This window comes from Castor canadensis, chromosome X, assembly GCF_047511655.1.
Source record: "Castor canadensis chromosome X, mCasCan1.hap1v2, whole genome shotgun sequence".
In the NCBI taxonomy this organism is placed as follows: Eukaryota; Metazoa; Chordata; class Mammalia; order Rodentia; family Castoridae; genus Castor; species Castor canadensis.
The window spans coordinates 5441214-5458836 of record NC_133405.1 but is presented as its reverse complement, the minus strand read 5'-3'; the positions used below and the strand labels follow the sequence as shown (position 1 = coordinate 5458836).

Genomic DNA, 17623 nt, shown 5'->3' with positions numbered 1-17623 from the left:
TTCACAGTGAAGCTGGATGAGTTGGCCACCAGATTGCACAATGAGGAATTGGTCATCACATGTGCATACTCAAACAGTAGCAAGTGTCATTTTACCCACCAAGTGGGCCTCTTCTCTAAAGCTTTCTCCAAATATCACTGTAAACATTCTAACAGGTTGCTATGACATAACAAGGTCACCCTCTTCATCATCTTGTTCACCCTGCCTGTTCTTTCAGAGGCAGCAGTCATGAGGCAATGCATCGATGAGGGTCCACCATTGCTAAACATGACCTGCCCCTGGACATTGTCACAGTTCAGGTCATGTGGGAGAAGTTTGCAAATCCCACAAACCTTCTGTCTTTGGGTCATAAGCATTGGGCACTCTGCTGCACAACTAAGGGTAACACATACATACAGAAATGGAAGGATCTCAGCCCCAACACCCTTCTCTTTCCTGCCCTCCTTGCAATAATCAACAGAGAACAAAGACTTCCTTAACTCTCTGCAAACTTCCCTGTAAAGTCAATAAAAAGAATTGCAATCTTCACCACAAGCCGAGAGCAGGAGGCATCTTAAAGGTTGAGATCAGCAAGGACAGGAGCACTCTGCAGGAATGAGCCTTGTGGCATGGAAGGCTGCTCCTGAGCTTCCTGAGGCTGCACTTGATCATCCCTTCACCCTGCTGCCTGAACAGCCCTGGTGCAGTAGAGGGACCCAGAGCTTTGTCTCATGGCTGACAGATCCAATGATCAAATCAATGGGGTCCTGGGAAGAGAATCAATTATTTGTCTCAACAAACACTCTCCATGAAACCCAAGTGAAGGCAGTGACCACTGCACCAGTGTGTAGTCCAGACTTCTTTTTCACCCGTCCTGAATTGGCTTAATCAAGTTTCTAGGAAACTCAGTGTGTGCTGACTTGGCTCTGAGGTGGCCCTGATGGTGTGTCCCCAGATCCCCCCTCTCTCAGCAGGACGTGCTCATGCCCATGCCAACAAATCACAAGATGCCCTGGAGCAAATGCCCTGGAAACACATCCTCTTCAGCACCCAGGCAGTCGTCTAATGTACCATTAGGGCCAAAGCATCTCCCCAAAGCAGCTCAGGGAATGGCTAAGACAGCTCCTTAGATGGTCCAGTGTTGCTCAGCCCACATCTGCTCTCCAGGGCAACTGTGTGGCGGGCCCTAGAAGGATCTCACAGTAGAAGGGTCACATGACCATCCAGCCAGGCCCAGCACAGTCCCCTGGAATGGGCAATACATGGTCTACACCTGTGTCAGCAGCTTAGTTAAGACTCTCAGGTCAGGCTCAACTTGCTTGCAAACTGTCCTTTCTACCTGTGGGATCTGTGGGTGTTGGGCCCAGTAAACTTTTGTTCTGCTAATAACTGTGTGCTCTGCTTCCTGGATGACCCATGCTGATACAGCTGGCTCCAGAGTTCTTAAGGAAAGCAGGTGGTAAATTGGGTGATGGTACAGGCTTCCCTACATCTGCCTATCTTCTACCCGGCTGGTAATGAAGATGCCACAGGGGCTGGTAAATGGTATTCAGAAATAACTGAGCACAAGTTAGCTGCTCACAGCTGCTAGATCTTTGTAGTAATAACTACTGCTGCAAAGGCCAGCTTTGAAGAGGAAGTTCTTGGCTGGTGAGTACATCCTGGCATGTGGAATGAACGCAAATGACAGTTCCAATGACAATGGGAAGGGACAGCAGTAACTAAGTTGCTTTGATGACCCACAGGGGATTACTGAGAGGGTAAGAGTAATTAAGAGATTACTGAAAACTAAGCGGAAATACCAGTGTCTCCTGGTGGCTGACACTGTAGCCCCATATCAAATGGGGTTGGGCAGTGGAAGCTGAAGACAAAAACCTGGCTTCAGTAAGAAGGCTGACATCCAAAGACAGCCGGGCACTCAATGGAGGAATGTCAGTAGCATATAGGCAAGAAGCCCTGAGGGGAGACCTGCATCCTGGTACAGGTTGCGGGGACATAACAAAGAAAAACTCTGAATAAATCATTCCCCAGATGCTTCTGAAATTTCTGAGCCTGGCAAGCACCCATTCTTTCCCATGGAGCTGGTGTACCCACCCCACTCCTGAGGGAAGAACTAATGCATGAGTCTTTTCCCCACAGACACCCTCCCTCCCAGGAGCTGTCCTCACCTGTTTCTGGCTGCCAGGTAGGGTGACCAACCATCTCAGTGGGGTGCAGGGATTGTAATGTTAACTGAAAGAGATTGCTAGACAATGCAGCGAGAGTTGGACAGACTGATGCCCATCCCTACCAGAGTGAAGATCTAGCACAGCACAATGCAGGCAAGGCATGGGCCTGGTAAGGGAAGAAAGGAGACATAGGACCAGTATGCACATATAGCAGTGGTGCTGATGGTTCCATGGGATGAGACTCTAGGGAGTCCCACCACACACTGAAGGGAGATCAGGGACTAAAGGTGCCCTTCTGGAAAACACAATGAAATTCCTTGGCAAGGCCCTCAGTGGATACTATAAACACTCTAATGGAATCAGTTCTGAAGGCCTGGAAACAGCAAAGGTCCACGATGAACAGCAGTGAAAGGCCTGCATACCATGGGCAGACAGTAAAGAAGGTTATCAAGGCTGAGGGAATCGACTACTGGAATTGCACAGATGAGGTGAGTACAAAAGAGCCCCAGGTGATTATGCTCCCTAGGAGGGCTCAGAGGGCACATGCTCCACTAAGGACATCAAGAATGTGGTAGAGAGAGGACACAGCATCACTCAAGCTCAGCGCTTGCTGTTCTACAGACAGGAGCTGTCACCAGGAGAGCCTGTTACAGAACCATGCTCACCCTGACCACAGTCTGCTAAGGATGTAGTTTCTTCCTCACCTTTGTCCTCTTGTCCTTGTCCCCTTGCTGTCCTAGTCCTTGTCTCCTCTGTGGCAGTATAGGCCAGGGATGGAACTGGGCAGCACTGTACAGACAGAAGCTGGAAATTAGTACTAGTCAATCCCAACAAGAGAATGTCCACACATCATGGCTCCCCAAGGTCACAACAAATACATGACCCACATGGATACAGCTCCAAGTGGCCACTCAGAGAGAGCAAGAATGAATGATCAGGAAGCTGAGGATGGCCACCCCACCAAACCAGTCACTGACACGGCCCAATTTCTGCCCCCCCACCTTGATCCAGTTTTCAGATCTGTAATCTGTTGACTATAGCGGTGGCCAGGTCCTTGTAGGGGGTGGATGCTGCGGCACATGGAAAGGCTACAATATAATGATCCTGCATCACATTCCAAAGTGAAGTATGCCTGTGTCCTGAAACCCTGAACATGGCAAGATGGTATTTGGCCAGGAGAAAGAACGGCCAGCCTGGCTGGACGTTTCAGTCTTGTGGTTCCAGACAACCCAAGGCTCCTTGTGCCCCAGGCAAGTGTTCCCTCCTGGATCACAGCTTCCATGTCCTCTGGGTTGTCCCATGAAGAACTCCCTCCCAATGTTAGGTCGCTATGTACCTTGATTTACCATTTTGCCTCTTGCCTAAGGATGTGATACACAGCCATAAGCACACTCTTCCAGTTCTCCCCTGCTCCTCCTGCACTTCCTCCTCACGGATTCCTAGAGGTCTACTCCCAGCCCTGCACCCCCACAACCACACCATAGCTCAGCATGAGCTCTTACCCAGATTCACAAACATCAGACCTGCTCTGTCCTTAACTCCACCCCAGCTCATCCTTCCAGAGCTCTGAGCTAGCTCCACCCCATGTCTTTCTCACAAGTCAAGTCTGCTCCTGCACAGATCCTAGTCCCTTAGCACTTACCCAAGGTAAGAGTGACAACTCACTCTTTCCTGTGACCCACCTCGCTCTCTCTAAGATCCACTGCTTCACTGTCAGCACATTTTCACCTTCCCTCCCACACACATACCTGAGCACCCATGGCCCCGCTGACCTCCCCCTATGGCTCAGAGCCCACAGCCCTCTCGACCTTGACATGTTCATTTCATCGTGTCCCTCACTGTACCTCAACACTTAGATAGCATCTCAGTCCCTTCCAAAGCCCCCTCCCTACCTCTACTACAGCAAGCAGAGTCCCAAAGCCCCGCCCCCAACTACCTCATCCTGCAAAGCCCCACCCAGCTCCACTCGTAACCACGCCCCTGCCTGACTCAAAACTCAGAGCCCGCCCTATGCTTACCAAAGCCCCGCCTCAAGTACCAAATCCTTGAAAGCCCCATGTGGTTCCTTAGGTCTCCACGCCCTCGGGTCCCCTCAGCATTCAGAGCCCTCCCTGTTCCTACTGAAGCCCCACTAGAAATTACCTCATTCTGTGAAATCCCACCCAGATCCACTAGCACGCACACCCCCAGAAGCATCGGCACTCAAGCAGCGCCCCATTCTTCTGGAAACCCGCCCTCAACCACCTTGTCCCTCAAAGCCACATCCTACTGCAATCACAGACACGCCCCCAGCCTGCCCCCTCACTCAGAGCCCTACCCCATATCCTACCTCTGTGCTCATAGCTCTTCCCGACTCCTGCAACAGCCCCTCCTCTACCTCCTACAACCTCTAAATACCAGCACTGCCCCTCGCAGCCCTCTCCCAACTCCGACCACCGCACTCACTGCCACCTGCTGATCCTCCTACCTTAGCCTCGCTCACATCTCCTGTTTCACCTCAATCCTGCTCTACTAACGCAGCCCCGCCTGCTGCCTCCCTCAACCCCTAAAACCCAGCCCAAGTTGCCTCCTCCCTCAAAACCCCACCCAACAACATCGCAGCCACGCCCCAGGTGTGCAGAACTCAAGAGCCCCGCCTTGCTCCTCCAGAAGTCACACCCACAACTCCTGGTCCCTCAAAACTCCTTCCTTCTCCACTCGAAGCCACGCCTTCCATCTGAGCACTTAAGGTCCCACCCCCAATTTGCACCTCTGTCCTCATAGCTCAGCCCTAATCCGACAACCGTCTGCGACTAACAGACTTGTCCCTCACCCCCTCCCAACTCCTACCACGTCCTGCTCGTCCTACTTCAGCCCTGCCCATAACTCCTACCTCAGCCAATTCTGCCCTACTCCTTCTGCAGCCCTGCCTTCAACTTCCCGCACCTTTAAGGCCCCGCCCCTATCTCCTCGCATCCCTGAAGCCCCGCCCCTCAGTCGAGTCATTCTCAAAGCCCCGCCCAGCCACCCGTAGACACGCCCCAAGTTGCTGCATCCCTCAAAGCCCCGCCCCCGTCCCTACCGAGGACTCACAGCCCTACTTCCTCAGCACCCAAAGCCCCGCCCTGCCCCTCTAGCAGGTGTGTCCTCACCCTGTCCTCAGCAGTCACATCCTTGCGCTGCTGAGCCGCTGCCCCACCCTCCATCTGCCTCACGCCTCAAAGCCCCTTCCTGCTCCAACCGATGTCCCACCTCTACCTAGCAATCGCAGTCCCCAAATTGCTCCACTCGCAGGCGCACCCCCAATTTTTCCTAAGGACTCAAAGCTTCGCCATCTTCCATTTGCAGCCCTGCCCACATCCTACCAATTCCCCCGCCATGCTCAACCCGCAGCCCCACCCAGCTCTCTTCTAGGCGCTCCCTCCTCCTGCACCGCACCCCAGAACTCCTGCTGGCCGCCCTCATCCCGTCCCTTCCTCTTTTCCCCAGGTTCTTTTTCCCCTTCTCCTCCACTCCACTCCACAGGCCGCCAGACTCCACACCCCTGGCCTGGCCTGGTTGGTCCCCGTGCCTCAAGGCCCACTTGGGCCCACAGCGTCTCCTAGCGGCAGTGCGGACGTATCTGCGTCACTACGTACGTGTCTGCGTCATTACGTAAGTGCGTGATTCATATCCAGGAGCAAAACTGGTGGCCATCTGCCTGATTGGCTGGGTATGTTTATGCTTCGTGCGTGCACGGGGGTACGCAATTACAAGCAGGCCTGCATACAAGCGTCTGTCTGCAAACACGCATTTCAAAAGGGACCCGGTTGGCCCCATCAAGGCTCTGGAGTCAATGCCTGAGAACACCAGAGACCTGCAGTTTTCCTTGGTGACATCAGCAGCGTCACAGTCCTGAGCCCAGCCAAGCATCCTCCACTCCACATCCATAATAACCCCTGCTGGGGCATCGGAGCGGTTCAGACTGGCACCAGAGGCCCTCCCGAGTGCTAACCTGTCCCATGATTGCTGCCAGAGTGCTTGTCAGTCAGAAAGTCTGGAGATGGAAGGGAACCCGGACCTGTTGGGGCAGATGGCACCTGAGAGCCTGGGTTTCCCTGACTATGAGGCTTAGAACTCCTGCAGGGCCTGCTCCAGCCAGCCTCTGCCAACCTTTCACCCCCTCTCCTTCTAAGTGTGGGTACAGGTGTTCTTCTCTGACAGGGGAAAGACAGCGTGCATATGGGCTGGGAACTCACTGTGACTCCAGAGTGTAGGTTGCCCAGTCCTGTGGTTCACAGCTCCATGGGATCTGCGGAGGATTACATTGAAGGCAATGTTTTTAGGCTCTCCAAAATTTGCCCTGTGACCATGTGAGGGGATGTGCCGTTTTTATCCTGATGGAAGGTGCATGCTTGGCCTCAGAATGCAGACAACTGGGTAGTGCATCATTTGGTCCCTGACCCAGACAGGGACTGAGGTTCCCCACTGCCCGGAGAAGGAGCCATGCCCCAAGTGAGGTGCACATGTGTGTTGCCCACGCGTCCCGCCCCGCCCTCCCAGGTTTTCTTGGTCCTTGGTACTTGCTGAGAAGACCCTCCTGTTGCTATTAGTATCGCTGTCTTTACTTGACCTCTGCTCCATATCCTCTTTCTGGTATGTAGCTGAAGAAGCAGAGACAAGCAGCTGTTTCCTCCTCAGGCCACAAGGCAGGTACTGTCTGCACCAGGCAGGAGGGGCACAGCCCCGTTCTTGCCTTTGCAGTTAAGTCAGTTCTCACTAGGGGTTCCACCCAGGTGGGTCACGTTTGGTCCTTGTGATTTCGTGGTGTTGATGAGAAAAGGGTTGGGTAAGAAGCTTAGTGGCAGAAATTAGGCAAACCTTATTCTGGTCACGTCTCCCAGTGGGGTGAGACCTTGTCACCCATCAGCAGAATGATGACACTCAAAGGCAAGAAGTGTGTGAGGAGATGCACTGTTGGCCTGTAGCGTGTACTCGGGAGAGGTTCTATGGAAGCCATTTGCCGGGGTGTATCCACATCTTTGATAGGCATGCCATCTGACCTGGGCATCCTCTTAAACTTTATGACTTCAGACAATGTTAGCGGCAGAGTGTTAGTGGCAATATCAATTTTTAGTGGCAGAAATGGGAAACAGCCTGTGACTATCCATCAGTAGAGCAATGGTTGGTCAATTAAGGGACAACCAATACTGAGCTGCAAAGAGGCAGTGGGAAAATGAGGTAGATGAAGAGGGCAGACAGAAAAAGTTTGCTAATTGTGCTGTTCAATGGAAAAATCGATCTGTCTTGTGGAGATGTGTAGGGAACACCTTGCTCCTGTTGCCTAAATAGCAGAAACACATTGTCTCACTGGCCTTCAATAAACATAGTTCCTTAAACTAAATAGAAAACAGAATATATATTGTCCCACATTTCTGGAGGCTGGAAGGCTGAAACCAAGGTGTTGGCAAGGTCCATGTCTTGGTGGGGGGATGGGGACAAAAAATCTGCCCTGTTCCTCTCTCCTAATGTCTGGTGGTTGCTGGATAATTATTAGCATTCTGTGATGTCTGCAATCATCTTCTCATGGGCTTAGAAGAAGAATGAGGTATTCTGGCTCTCCCAGTCACAAGGGCATTCTGACTGCAACATGGAAACTAGAGAGCAGCAGGCCAGCAATGAGGCCTGGGGTGCAAGGGGTACAGCTGGAATTCCACTTGAGAAAGCAGCAGATGCCGTGCACTGATGATGGGATGCTGGCCATGGAGACAATGGAAGGTTTTAGAGATAGTGACATGTGGTATAGGTCATGGATGGGAGAAACAGAGCTGCTGGGACTATGGCATTCACATGTGATTACCTCACCTACAGAGTAGGGCCTGCGTTGGTTGTATAGTGGTGAGCACAGCTTCCTTCTCACCTACAGAGTAGGAAGGGAGGTAGATTTGGGGTAGCATCTCTAGGGGTTCTGTGATGTACTGGCCATTTTAGTGTGAGATAAGGTGTGGTCTATGTAAGGGAAGGTAGAGCATGCCACTGAGAAACCATGGAAGCCTCCCAAGAAGGAGAGGAGAGCTGCCAGCCAGGCCTGGGCTTGTGTTTGTTAAGTGAGATGAAGACAGAGAAGTGGACAAGGCCAGTTTTTGTTTGTAGGGCCTGTAGTGCAAGGCATTGTGTGGTGGGGCAGAAATTCAGAGACAAAGCAGAGACTAATTAGGGACTGTTCTTTGGTCTTTGCTATACAGACCTGCAGAGAGGAGAAAGGGAGGCCAGAGGGGGTTGTGACCTCACAGGAGGGTCATTTGTTGTGCGGTCAAAAGTGTGCAGACAGTAGAAACATCTAAACAGTCAGGGATGGGATGGATGTCCTAGAGTCCAAGAGAGTGACCAGTCATGACACGGTGAAGGGCTGGCTTGACAGAGCCAGCTGGCTCTGGCTCTGAGAAGTGGAATGTCTTTTGTCAGTATACAGATTTGAACCAGGGCTTTGAACTTGCTTGGCAGGCCTTCTTTTTTTTTTTTATAGTTTTAATAGTTTTTATTATGTCTGAATCAAAGGTGATTTATCAAGAAATTATAGTTCTTGATTTTGGAGGTTTTTTCCTTGTGAAATACTGAGATAGCAAAGTTGATAATTCTACTCTGTATTCTTCACAGAATGTAAAGAACTTCCTAATTAGGTTTTTAGGTTTTATCTGGATGACTCCTGTGGAGTTTCTCACAGTCTGGATTTTGTTAAATGCAACCCCATGATGTCTTTCAGTCTGTCTCTTTGTCTCCTGCACATCTTGAAAACTGTTAGGTTTAGATTCTTTTTGTTTGTTTTTGGGGCAGGATCTTGCTATGTAGCTCAATCTGTTCTAGAACTCCTAATCCTCTTTGGCAGGCCTTCTATCACTTGCCACACCTCCAGTCCTGGCTCTGAGAAGTGAGAGCAAGGCAGATCTCGTGTGGACATGCAGTGATGTGATTGAGGCAGGGACTGAATGGCAAAACACTTTTGTTTCCTGGCAGAGCCTTGTCTTCTGAAGGTTTAGTAAACCACTGAGGTCAGTGGGGCTTCAGGGCACCTAGATGTCTAGGGAAGCTGAAGTCCATTGTCTGAAAGGCTGGGGTGTGACATGCCTCAAGGGAGCAGGAGGAAGATGACTTTTGATATACCTCTCCTTCTCCCAGCCCTTCACTGGTTTTTATCTTAAACAGTCAGGACCCTGGAGACATGTTGGTGACTCCTGCTGAGCAGCCACCAGAACTTTACCATCTCCATCCACATTGCTCACAGGGACTGAGAAGATAACTCCTCATGGGAGCTGCTTGTGGAAAGGCTGGGGATGACCCCCGTGCAGATTCATGCCTTGCTCCACGAAGGGGAAAAGTGTGGCCAAGGAGTGACAGCTGGTAAATGAAGATGTATTACTCACAATGCAGACAGTTCTGTGAGAGGTGCTCCTGGAATAGTGGTCTGTTCTCTTGTGGGCAGGTACTTGTGTGCTGTAGTGTAAATAGCGCACTTTCAAATGAGCCACTCGGAATACCGGGCTGGGGTCTGACAGCCCAGGTTTCACATCCCAGGGAGTGAGTTCTCCAATCTGGGCCTCAGTTTCTATTCATGATCTGAGAAGCTGGGTTAGGACCCTCTCTGTGTATGGCTGCATGTATGTGTTTGTGCACATATGCCTGGTGCATGAGCATGTGTACGTGTGTGTGCACGTGCAGTCGACAGAGCCCATAAAAGGCAGTGCATACATTCAACAGTCAAGTGGATTCTAGGCTCCTGCCACCTGCCTGACTTCACATTCCTGTTCCACTCTGAGTATGCCCCCCAACATCTGGATAGATGAAGTCCTGTGTTGGCTCCTTTCACCTGGTGACATTGTTAGACATCTTGTTGCCTATAGATTCCCCAGAAGTGACCGCTGCCCTTCCACTGTGTAACAGCCACCTTTAGAAATCTCATGGGATCCCACCATCACTTGTGTAATGGCACCACTGAGGATGAAACCCTCCCCTGTTCATTTGTGGAGCCCTCTGTGGACTCCCTGTGCATTGGATTCCCTGAGCAGAGTCTGGCATGTACCCAGTACTTAGTGAGAGGACTTCAGCTAGCTTCATGCCATTTTCGTGTATCTGGATCTCCAGCCATTGTAACAGTAATGACTATTGTCAAATGCAGCCCTGATTTGTAGAAGGGAAAACCATCTGTGTGTTTCTCTCTCTGTGTACAGGGCTCATTGACATCGGGGAAACTTTGCAGTGCCCGGAGAACTTAGCTTCTGGTGAGGTTGAGGAACTGGAAAATCAAGCTGTACTGGGCAACCTGGAGCAGAAGTACCTGACTGTGATCTCAAACCCCAGGTGGTTACTGGAGCCCTTACCTAGGAAAGGGGGGAGGGATATATTTGAGGTGGACATCCCAGCGCACCTGATCCCTCTGGGGCACTAGGTGTGACTGGTGTGGTCCCTGGAGGGGAACATGGCTAACATACCAACTAAATCATGGAACCAGTGGTTCACTGTCATGGCGCAGATCTGTAAATATCAGGGTCACTCTGAATTGCTGCTGCCTTACAGAGCACCATTCAGTAAGCGCTATTCACGGACATCAGGAAGGGCATGGGGGCCAGGAATTTCCTTTGCCTTTCCTCTTGGACTCCTTGACAGTATCTCAAGTACAAGTGATCTCTAGGGAAAAGGTATTCCCACTGACTTTGTTCCTGCTGCTTTCTCCATTCTACAAATAAATAGAGAGGAAGGGGAACCAAAGCAAATGTAAACCAATGGTAACAGAATAGTACGGAATGTTACATAGAACACAGACTCGAAACTCTCATCTAGACTGTTTATTTACCACCATGGGGTTTTCTTTTCCACTTTTACAGTCTGAAAATGGGTTCATTGTAGTAAATGTTGTTTTTTTATCAGTGCCCTATAAGTTCATGAATCTGAATTTTCCTGAAACTGCTCACATTGTAATCTGCCCTCTGGCTCCATGTCATTTCTCTCATTGTCAGGGGACTTATTTTGGAACATTGCCAAGATGGTGGCCAGCATGACGGAAAAGGAAGTGTTGTACAAATGCAACACAAACATATAAGGAGCATACTCTAGAGACCTTTTGGGTGTTTCCCCTGTGCCTTGCCTTCCAACATTAGGTGGAGGCACAAACATGACATCCCCAGAGGTGCCCTTCCCCATTGGGCCTCTTGGCTCCTGAAGGGGCTGATTTCCCAGCAATTGTTCAAGGACTACTCATAGACCTCATACTAGAGTACATTAAGGGGTGTCTCTCTGTGAGTGCCTCTGGGGCTTCGTTGGGTGCTTCCCTCTGGGACTGTCCTCTGTCTTCTCTCTTGTTCTTAGGATGCAATTTGGTGAAACGTCTATTATGTAGCCCCTTCTTTCTCTTTGGAGTTGGTGCACAGGTCGCGTGCCCAGCAAGGCTCCTGTGTATAGTTGGTATACAGGTTACTTGCCAAGCAGGGTTCCTTTTTTGTAGTTGGTATACATGTCACTTGCTGAGAAGGGGTTCTGAGGTCCCCTTTTCTCCATATATTCTCAAGGAACCCTGGATTGTCTCTCTGAAATTTGGCGTGGTGTTAGATCTGAAACAAAATGAAATACCTTACCATTTCTAGGATAAAAGTACACGATTGCCCTCCCCACCCCCCATGTCATGATGGTCCTGTTTTGTGATGGAAAAAGTGAGTGTTTAAGTTGCTGGCAAGAGTCATACAGCTCATGCTATGAGATCAATAAAGATAAACCTGTTCATAAGTTAAGGTGGTAATACATATATATGACATTAATTGGCCACTCAGTCTGTCATCTTTCCTGCAGAGCTTTTCTAAGAGGACTTTAGTTAATATGAAAGCCTATACTTTCAAATTTCAGTAAATATCTCCTGCTAAGAGACTTATCCTGGGAAACAAAGCCCTTCTAGTAAACCATTCATCAGATCTGGAGTGGAGGGAGCTATGAAGATTTTCTTGTTGTCACAAAGAAAGATGGAAACAGAAATACTGTTTACTTTACCATCATTCTCCTGTTCTTCTGTTTGGGTACATCTTGCTGAACCTGTGGAGATTCAGCTGGCAAATGAACATCTTCAAGCTGTCTGTTTCAAAAATCCTCTCTGCCCCTCTCTGGCTAAGAATCTCCCTCTGGAAAAGGTCCACATCGATGATCACGGTGTTTCCATCATCATTCCAGCACATAGGCTTGAATGATTTGTTCTCCAGAGCTTTCTGGGGAAGGAGAGCCCAAGAAGGTTGCTGTTGCCTTCCTCACTGACTATACCTTGGTTTTGGTCTTCTGGTTGCAGGTTCTCTAGGAAGTCTAGATCTTCCCTCACAGCTTGGGCACCATGTCCACCCAACACCTCAACTGAATTCACATTTGGATCAACAGAAGAATTAGATGGGACCTCACTTGCTGGCAGTTCAACAGCTGGGGCCAGATTGGCCTCACAGTCATCTTCAGTAGTCTGAGTATCCATGGTCCTATACTAGCATGAGGAGTTGTACCCAAGACCTCTAGTCACTGTCCTTGTGAGTCAAAAATGCCTTTGGTCCCAGTGGGGATGCCCAAGAAATACTGTCCACAAATTTCTAAAGTCTTAGTAGTGGGACAACCATCTGCTGAAGTCATTTTCTTCTTCATATGTCATGTGATGTCACAAAGGTGGCTCCCAGCCATTCTGGAGAGGGAGGCCTAGCCTAGAGTGTTTGGCGAGGGTGGACAGTGACAGGGCCCCAGCAAATGTCTTAAAGGGTACAAAAGTGCAATTCAGTTACTGAGAAAATCCTCCTGTCTGCTGACAGGCACATCAAGTCATGGTGCCTAGTCCTGCATGAGTTGAGACACCAAGATGCCATCACCCCTCCTAAATATGGGAGAGGACCTTTGGCTGCCTTCTCTTCTTTGCTCAAGTGTGAGCCCACAGTGATTCTGAGCTGGATGACCATCTGGGCCAGTTGGCTGCTGGGTGATTGTACCACCAAGGTTGGGAGGCCTGGTTTTGGTTGATATCCTCGCTTTTTCTCTTCTCCCCCCATTCTCTGTCCAACTTTGGACTCTTCCAACTACTCTTACAAAGCAGGTAGTCTACCATTACTACTCTTCCAGCCCACTTCCAAGGACTCTTGCTGGCTGCTAGGGTCTGCTTAGATGGGTAAAATAAGGAGTGTGTTTTAGTGCTAATTTCAGGTTGTCCCCAGGGTAGGGCTATGCCCAAGTACAGCAGGATGATAGTACTCTTTTTGTTCCTCAGTGGTAATGTTACTACTATAAGCACTGTTGCATGATGGAATGGTCCCATCCTAGGTTGTGCTGTAGATATCCATGTTAACTTCTGCTTGTTGCAGAAATCTCATTCCTTTGCATTCACCAACAGGTTATGCATAGCCCCAAGACAGGGCAGCCTGTCCTTTACTGGTAGCCTCCACTTTTCCATCCTTCCCTTCTCTTTCATCCTGCTTTGGTATCTTCAAAGCACTCTTTTTTTTGATGGCACTGGAGTTTGGACTCAGGGCCTCAGACTTGCTAGGCAGGCACTCTACCACTTGAGCCACTCCACCAGCCCTTTTTTGTGATAGGTATTTTTTAGATAGGATATCATGAACTATTTGCCCAGGGCTGGCTTGGAACCATGATCCTCCTGATCTCGGCCTCCTGAGAAGCTAGGATTAAAGGTGTGAGCCACAGTGCCTGGCTTTCTTCCAACCACTCTTAGTGGATACTTGAGTGTACTTAGATGGTCTTAAATAGGAAGTGTGTTTTTGGTGCCACTTCATCAGGTTGTCTTCAGTGTAGGACTATACCCAAGCGAGGTGCGTCAGGAGTGTTCCTTAATTAAGTGTTACTCAAAGTCCTTTTGGAATGATCGCATCTTTGCCTTTGCTGTGGATGTCCATGCTGATCTCTGCCGTCTACCAAATCTCATTCCTCTACATTTCCCAATAGAATTGCCATTAGTTTTCATTTCTGCCCCACAAACATCATTCTCAAGTTCATTTTTGAGGCCTGATTTTCACACTTTCTTAGTGGAAGTTCCTACTTGTTAAGCTAGACATTATTAATTAATCCAAACTGATGAATGCCATCATGCATTTGAAAATCTGATAAGTGTAAGTGTGTCAGGATGGGTAGAAGATTCAAATGAGAGTCATCTTCCACCACAGATAAGAGGATTCACAGTGGTTTGGTGATACATGTTCTCTAGCTGTCTTGTCTGTAGTTTTCAGTTTATGTAGGGAGATAGAGGTTAATAGTGGAAAGCCCACCCAGTGTGGAAGGATTCTGGGTCCTTGTCCCTCAATAGGACACCCTTTGTCTTCTCAGATGGTTAGGTATTACTTCTAAAATGGGAGTGCAAATAGCTTTTTTGGATTTTTGACCATGCTGGGAGGATGCAAAAAGGGTTTGAAGGAAACACATCCCAGGTGCCTTTCCCTCCAAGGGCTCTCAAATCCTTAGTCATGTCCAATATCTAGATTTAGGCTCGCTCCACAGTTTATTTATTTATTTATTTATTTATTTATTTATTTATTTATTTATTTATATCCAGTGCCTTACCATGTAGCCCAGGCTGGCCTCGAACTCACTAGTGGCCCAGGAATACCTGAAAGTATTCATACTTATTGTTCACGAGGCCTGGGCTCTTTCCCTTTGCGTACCTTCACGTCAGTCTTTCAGACCAAGGCTACATCCCCCTGATCCCCACCCCAACCATGAAACAGGAAGGCAGGGGAGACATCTCTACCACCCAGTCCTGTCTGGAGCCACTGGTCTGCCAGGAGGGGAAAGTTTCCCATGTCTTGGATTAGGGGCTTCTTGGTCCTTCTTCAGAGTCCAACTGACCAGAGGTCACACTCCTCAGGCCAAAGCCTAGGTGCCCTGTATCTCACTTCTCTGCCCATGGCTGAAGGGAGGGTGGAGGTCCTCCTCTGATTCAGAGTGCAAGATCCCTTCATTCCTCCCTTTGAGTTCTCCACTTGACTCCAGGCAGGACCCCCACCCTCTGATGACCTGAGTCCTCCTCAGGTTGCAGACCTGGATTGCAGGACATGACTCAGTTTGAAAGCAGGGGCAGGGCTGCATTCTGTGTCCCCCTAACCTCTAACCCCTAACCTCTCTCAAACCCAGATGCAGAAGTCAGGAATCACTTGTCTAGTCACTGTGCATGAGACATCCCAGGGCTCCTAGCAAGTGTGGGAGTAGGCCCTTTTTGAGTCTTCACCTTGACTTCCAGCAGTGTCTGGCCACTCACTCTGCTCACCTGAGGCTTTTCTCCTTCTACCCAACCCCTATTCTCTCTTAGACTCAGTTGTGGAAGTCATATATCACCTTCCTGGTCACCCTACATGGGGCCTCCCCAGACTGACATCAGTGTCAGGCTTCCCTGGAGTTCCCCTTGTCCTGGAGTCTAAGGTCCTCTCCCTTACAATCTACGCCCTGTCCCCTGCAACCAACACCTTCACTTGTTTTGTGACCTTCAAGGCCAGAGTTAGTGGCTTGCACATCAAGCCACTTTGCTTATGTCACCAAGGGCTATCAGCAAAGATACAATAACGGGATTTACATGTCACTCTGTCTTCCCTCAAGGTCCTTCCATTGACTCCCAGCACAGCCTAGACTCCCTTCATCTGCAAGTCTCAGTCTGTTCCCCTCGGACCAAAGCCCTAATTCTCAGGGTTTCCTGAGTCAGAAGGAGAAGGTGTGGGGGACTGGTGTTGGTAGAAGGGTTCAGGTGCTCACCTGAGTAAATATCCCTATGTGCAGAGATGACAACAAGTGTCAGGGCTGGGTTTTTTGTGGATCCTCTATCAGGGGGGAGGATTTTCTTTGCCCACCCTCACATCATCTCTGCTCCACCCCTCACAGAACCTGGGCCTCTCCACTTCACAGACCTCAGACCAAGGCTGTCATTCCCAGTGTCAGAAGGAAAGGTGGGGGCACTCATCTGACTAGAAGACCTGTGTGCAAGGCTGGCAACATAGGCAATTCTGGATTGTTTGGGGACACTTCTTGGGGAGTGGGAGCAAGGTAGATTTCTTCTATCCACCATGGAGCCCAGCACTCTCTGCTTGGCTGACTTGAATCCATGTCCTCAGACAAAACCCTCACCTGTCTCCACATCTGGACATAACACTTAGTGTGGTGCCTGGGGCCTTCCAGGGCTGACAAGAGGGGCAAAATGGCATTTCTGAGTGTCCGCCTTTGTCCCTGGCAGAGTCTGCACTCTGATACTCTATAAACGCCAGTTTCCTCCCGTCAGACTCTCAGAGTCCTCTGAGGTGGCAGAGTGATGAGGGGAGTGGTCAGGCTGACCGTGCTGTCCAGGGCATTCCAGGACTAATCACAGGTAAAAATGGATTCTGTGGGGCTCCTCTGTAGGATGGACTTTGTCCCCTCATTCCTCCTCAAAGTGTTTTCCTTGGCTCTTGGCAGAGCCTAGAATCCATTCCTCTGTGGACCACAGACTGCTACCCTCAGACTCTGAAGAGTACTCTGAGGTTGAAGAGGGTGAGGGGATTGGTCAGACTGACCACACTGTCCAGGACCTTCCAGGGCTGGCCACAGGGTGAGCTACACCAGCCATGGTTGTGGTGGGCAGTTCGAGTACGAGCACACATTCCTATGTGGTTTCTTCCCCAGCCTTACATGAACTTCTGAAAAATGTACTTCTCAAAGTTTTAGTTTTATATCGAAGGGGGTGATAGCAAGTGGATTTGGACACATCTGACTTTTTTTTCGTTGGACTGGGATTTAAACTCAAGGTTTTGCACTGGCAAAACAGGTGCTCTACTGCTTGAGCCAAACCACCAGTCTATTTTGTGCTGGTCATTTTTGGAGATGGGTTCATGCAAACTATTTGCCCAAGTTTGCCTGTGAACCTTTGGAGGCTGTCCTGCTATGATGACTGCCCCTGTCCAATTGCAGGGGTGATGGTCCTATCTTTTTCCTTGATCAGTCCTGAACTCCAGTGAAGCCCCTAAAGTTTGTGATTCAGAGCAACACGTGACCTTTGAGACTGATGATCTGATTGATCAGTTGTGCCTGCTCTGAGGAATCCATTTCATCCTAATACTGATCAGGCCGATGGGCTTGGGAACATGCAGCAGGCCGGCCTGTCATGCAGAGGAGGAAAGCTGCTGCTGGCTAGCCCTGCGGTCTTTGACAGTCCTGCTGCTGCAGAATACCCATTTAGTTTTGGGACTCTCTAATTCACAAATCCTAAGTCAAGTCCTTGACTTTACACAGAAACTGGAAACTAACTGCAGTTTCCCACTTGGCACAAGTGCTGGACAGAAGGCAAGTCCAGCTTGTGAATAGATCTTTAGCTGTGGGACTGTTGCAGATTTCAGACACCTCCCCTTTGGGGTCTAAAGCTGTCAAAAAAAGATGCTGTCTTACACCATCTGCCTTGTTTTCAGATGCCTGCAACAAAGGGCTGGTTTTCTGCTGGGAGCAACTAAAATGCAGCTGTTATGGACACTGTACATCTGATATAGAGAGAA

The 17623-nt window shown here is 49.6% G+C and overlaps 1 long non-coding RNA gene and 1 pseudogene across 9 annotated transcripts in view; one reads left to right on the top strand and one right to left on the bottom strand.

Annotated features, from left to right (window-relative positions):
• LOC141419868 (uncharacterized) overlaps window positions 1–17623 on the bottom strand; it is a 79894-nt gene that overhangs the window by 22530 nt on the left and 39741 nt on the right. For 2 of the 9 annotated variants that reach the window (XR_012444580.1, XR_012444577.1), the window contains exons 1-2: window positions 4477–4690; window positions 2852–2936 (exon numbers count right to left, since the gene is read on the bottom strand). This is a non-coding gene — a long non-coding RNA (uncharacterized lncRNA). Of the gene's footprint in view, window positions 1–2851; window positions 2937–3148; window positions 4092–4165; window positions 4266–4289; window positions 4418–4476; window positions 4697–5278; window positions 5435–5525; window positions 5696–17623 lie in introns of those variants that run through there. The other 7 variants (XR_012444583.1, XR_012444582.1, XR_012444581.1 and 4 more) reach the window with 7 other exon arrangements.
• Window positions 9264–14598, top strand: LOC141419785 (EOLA-like protein; annotated as a pseudogene).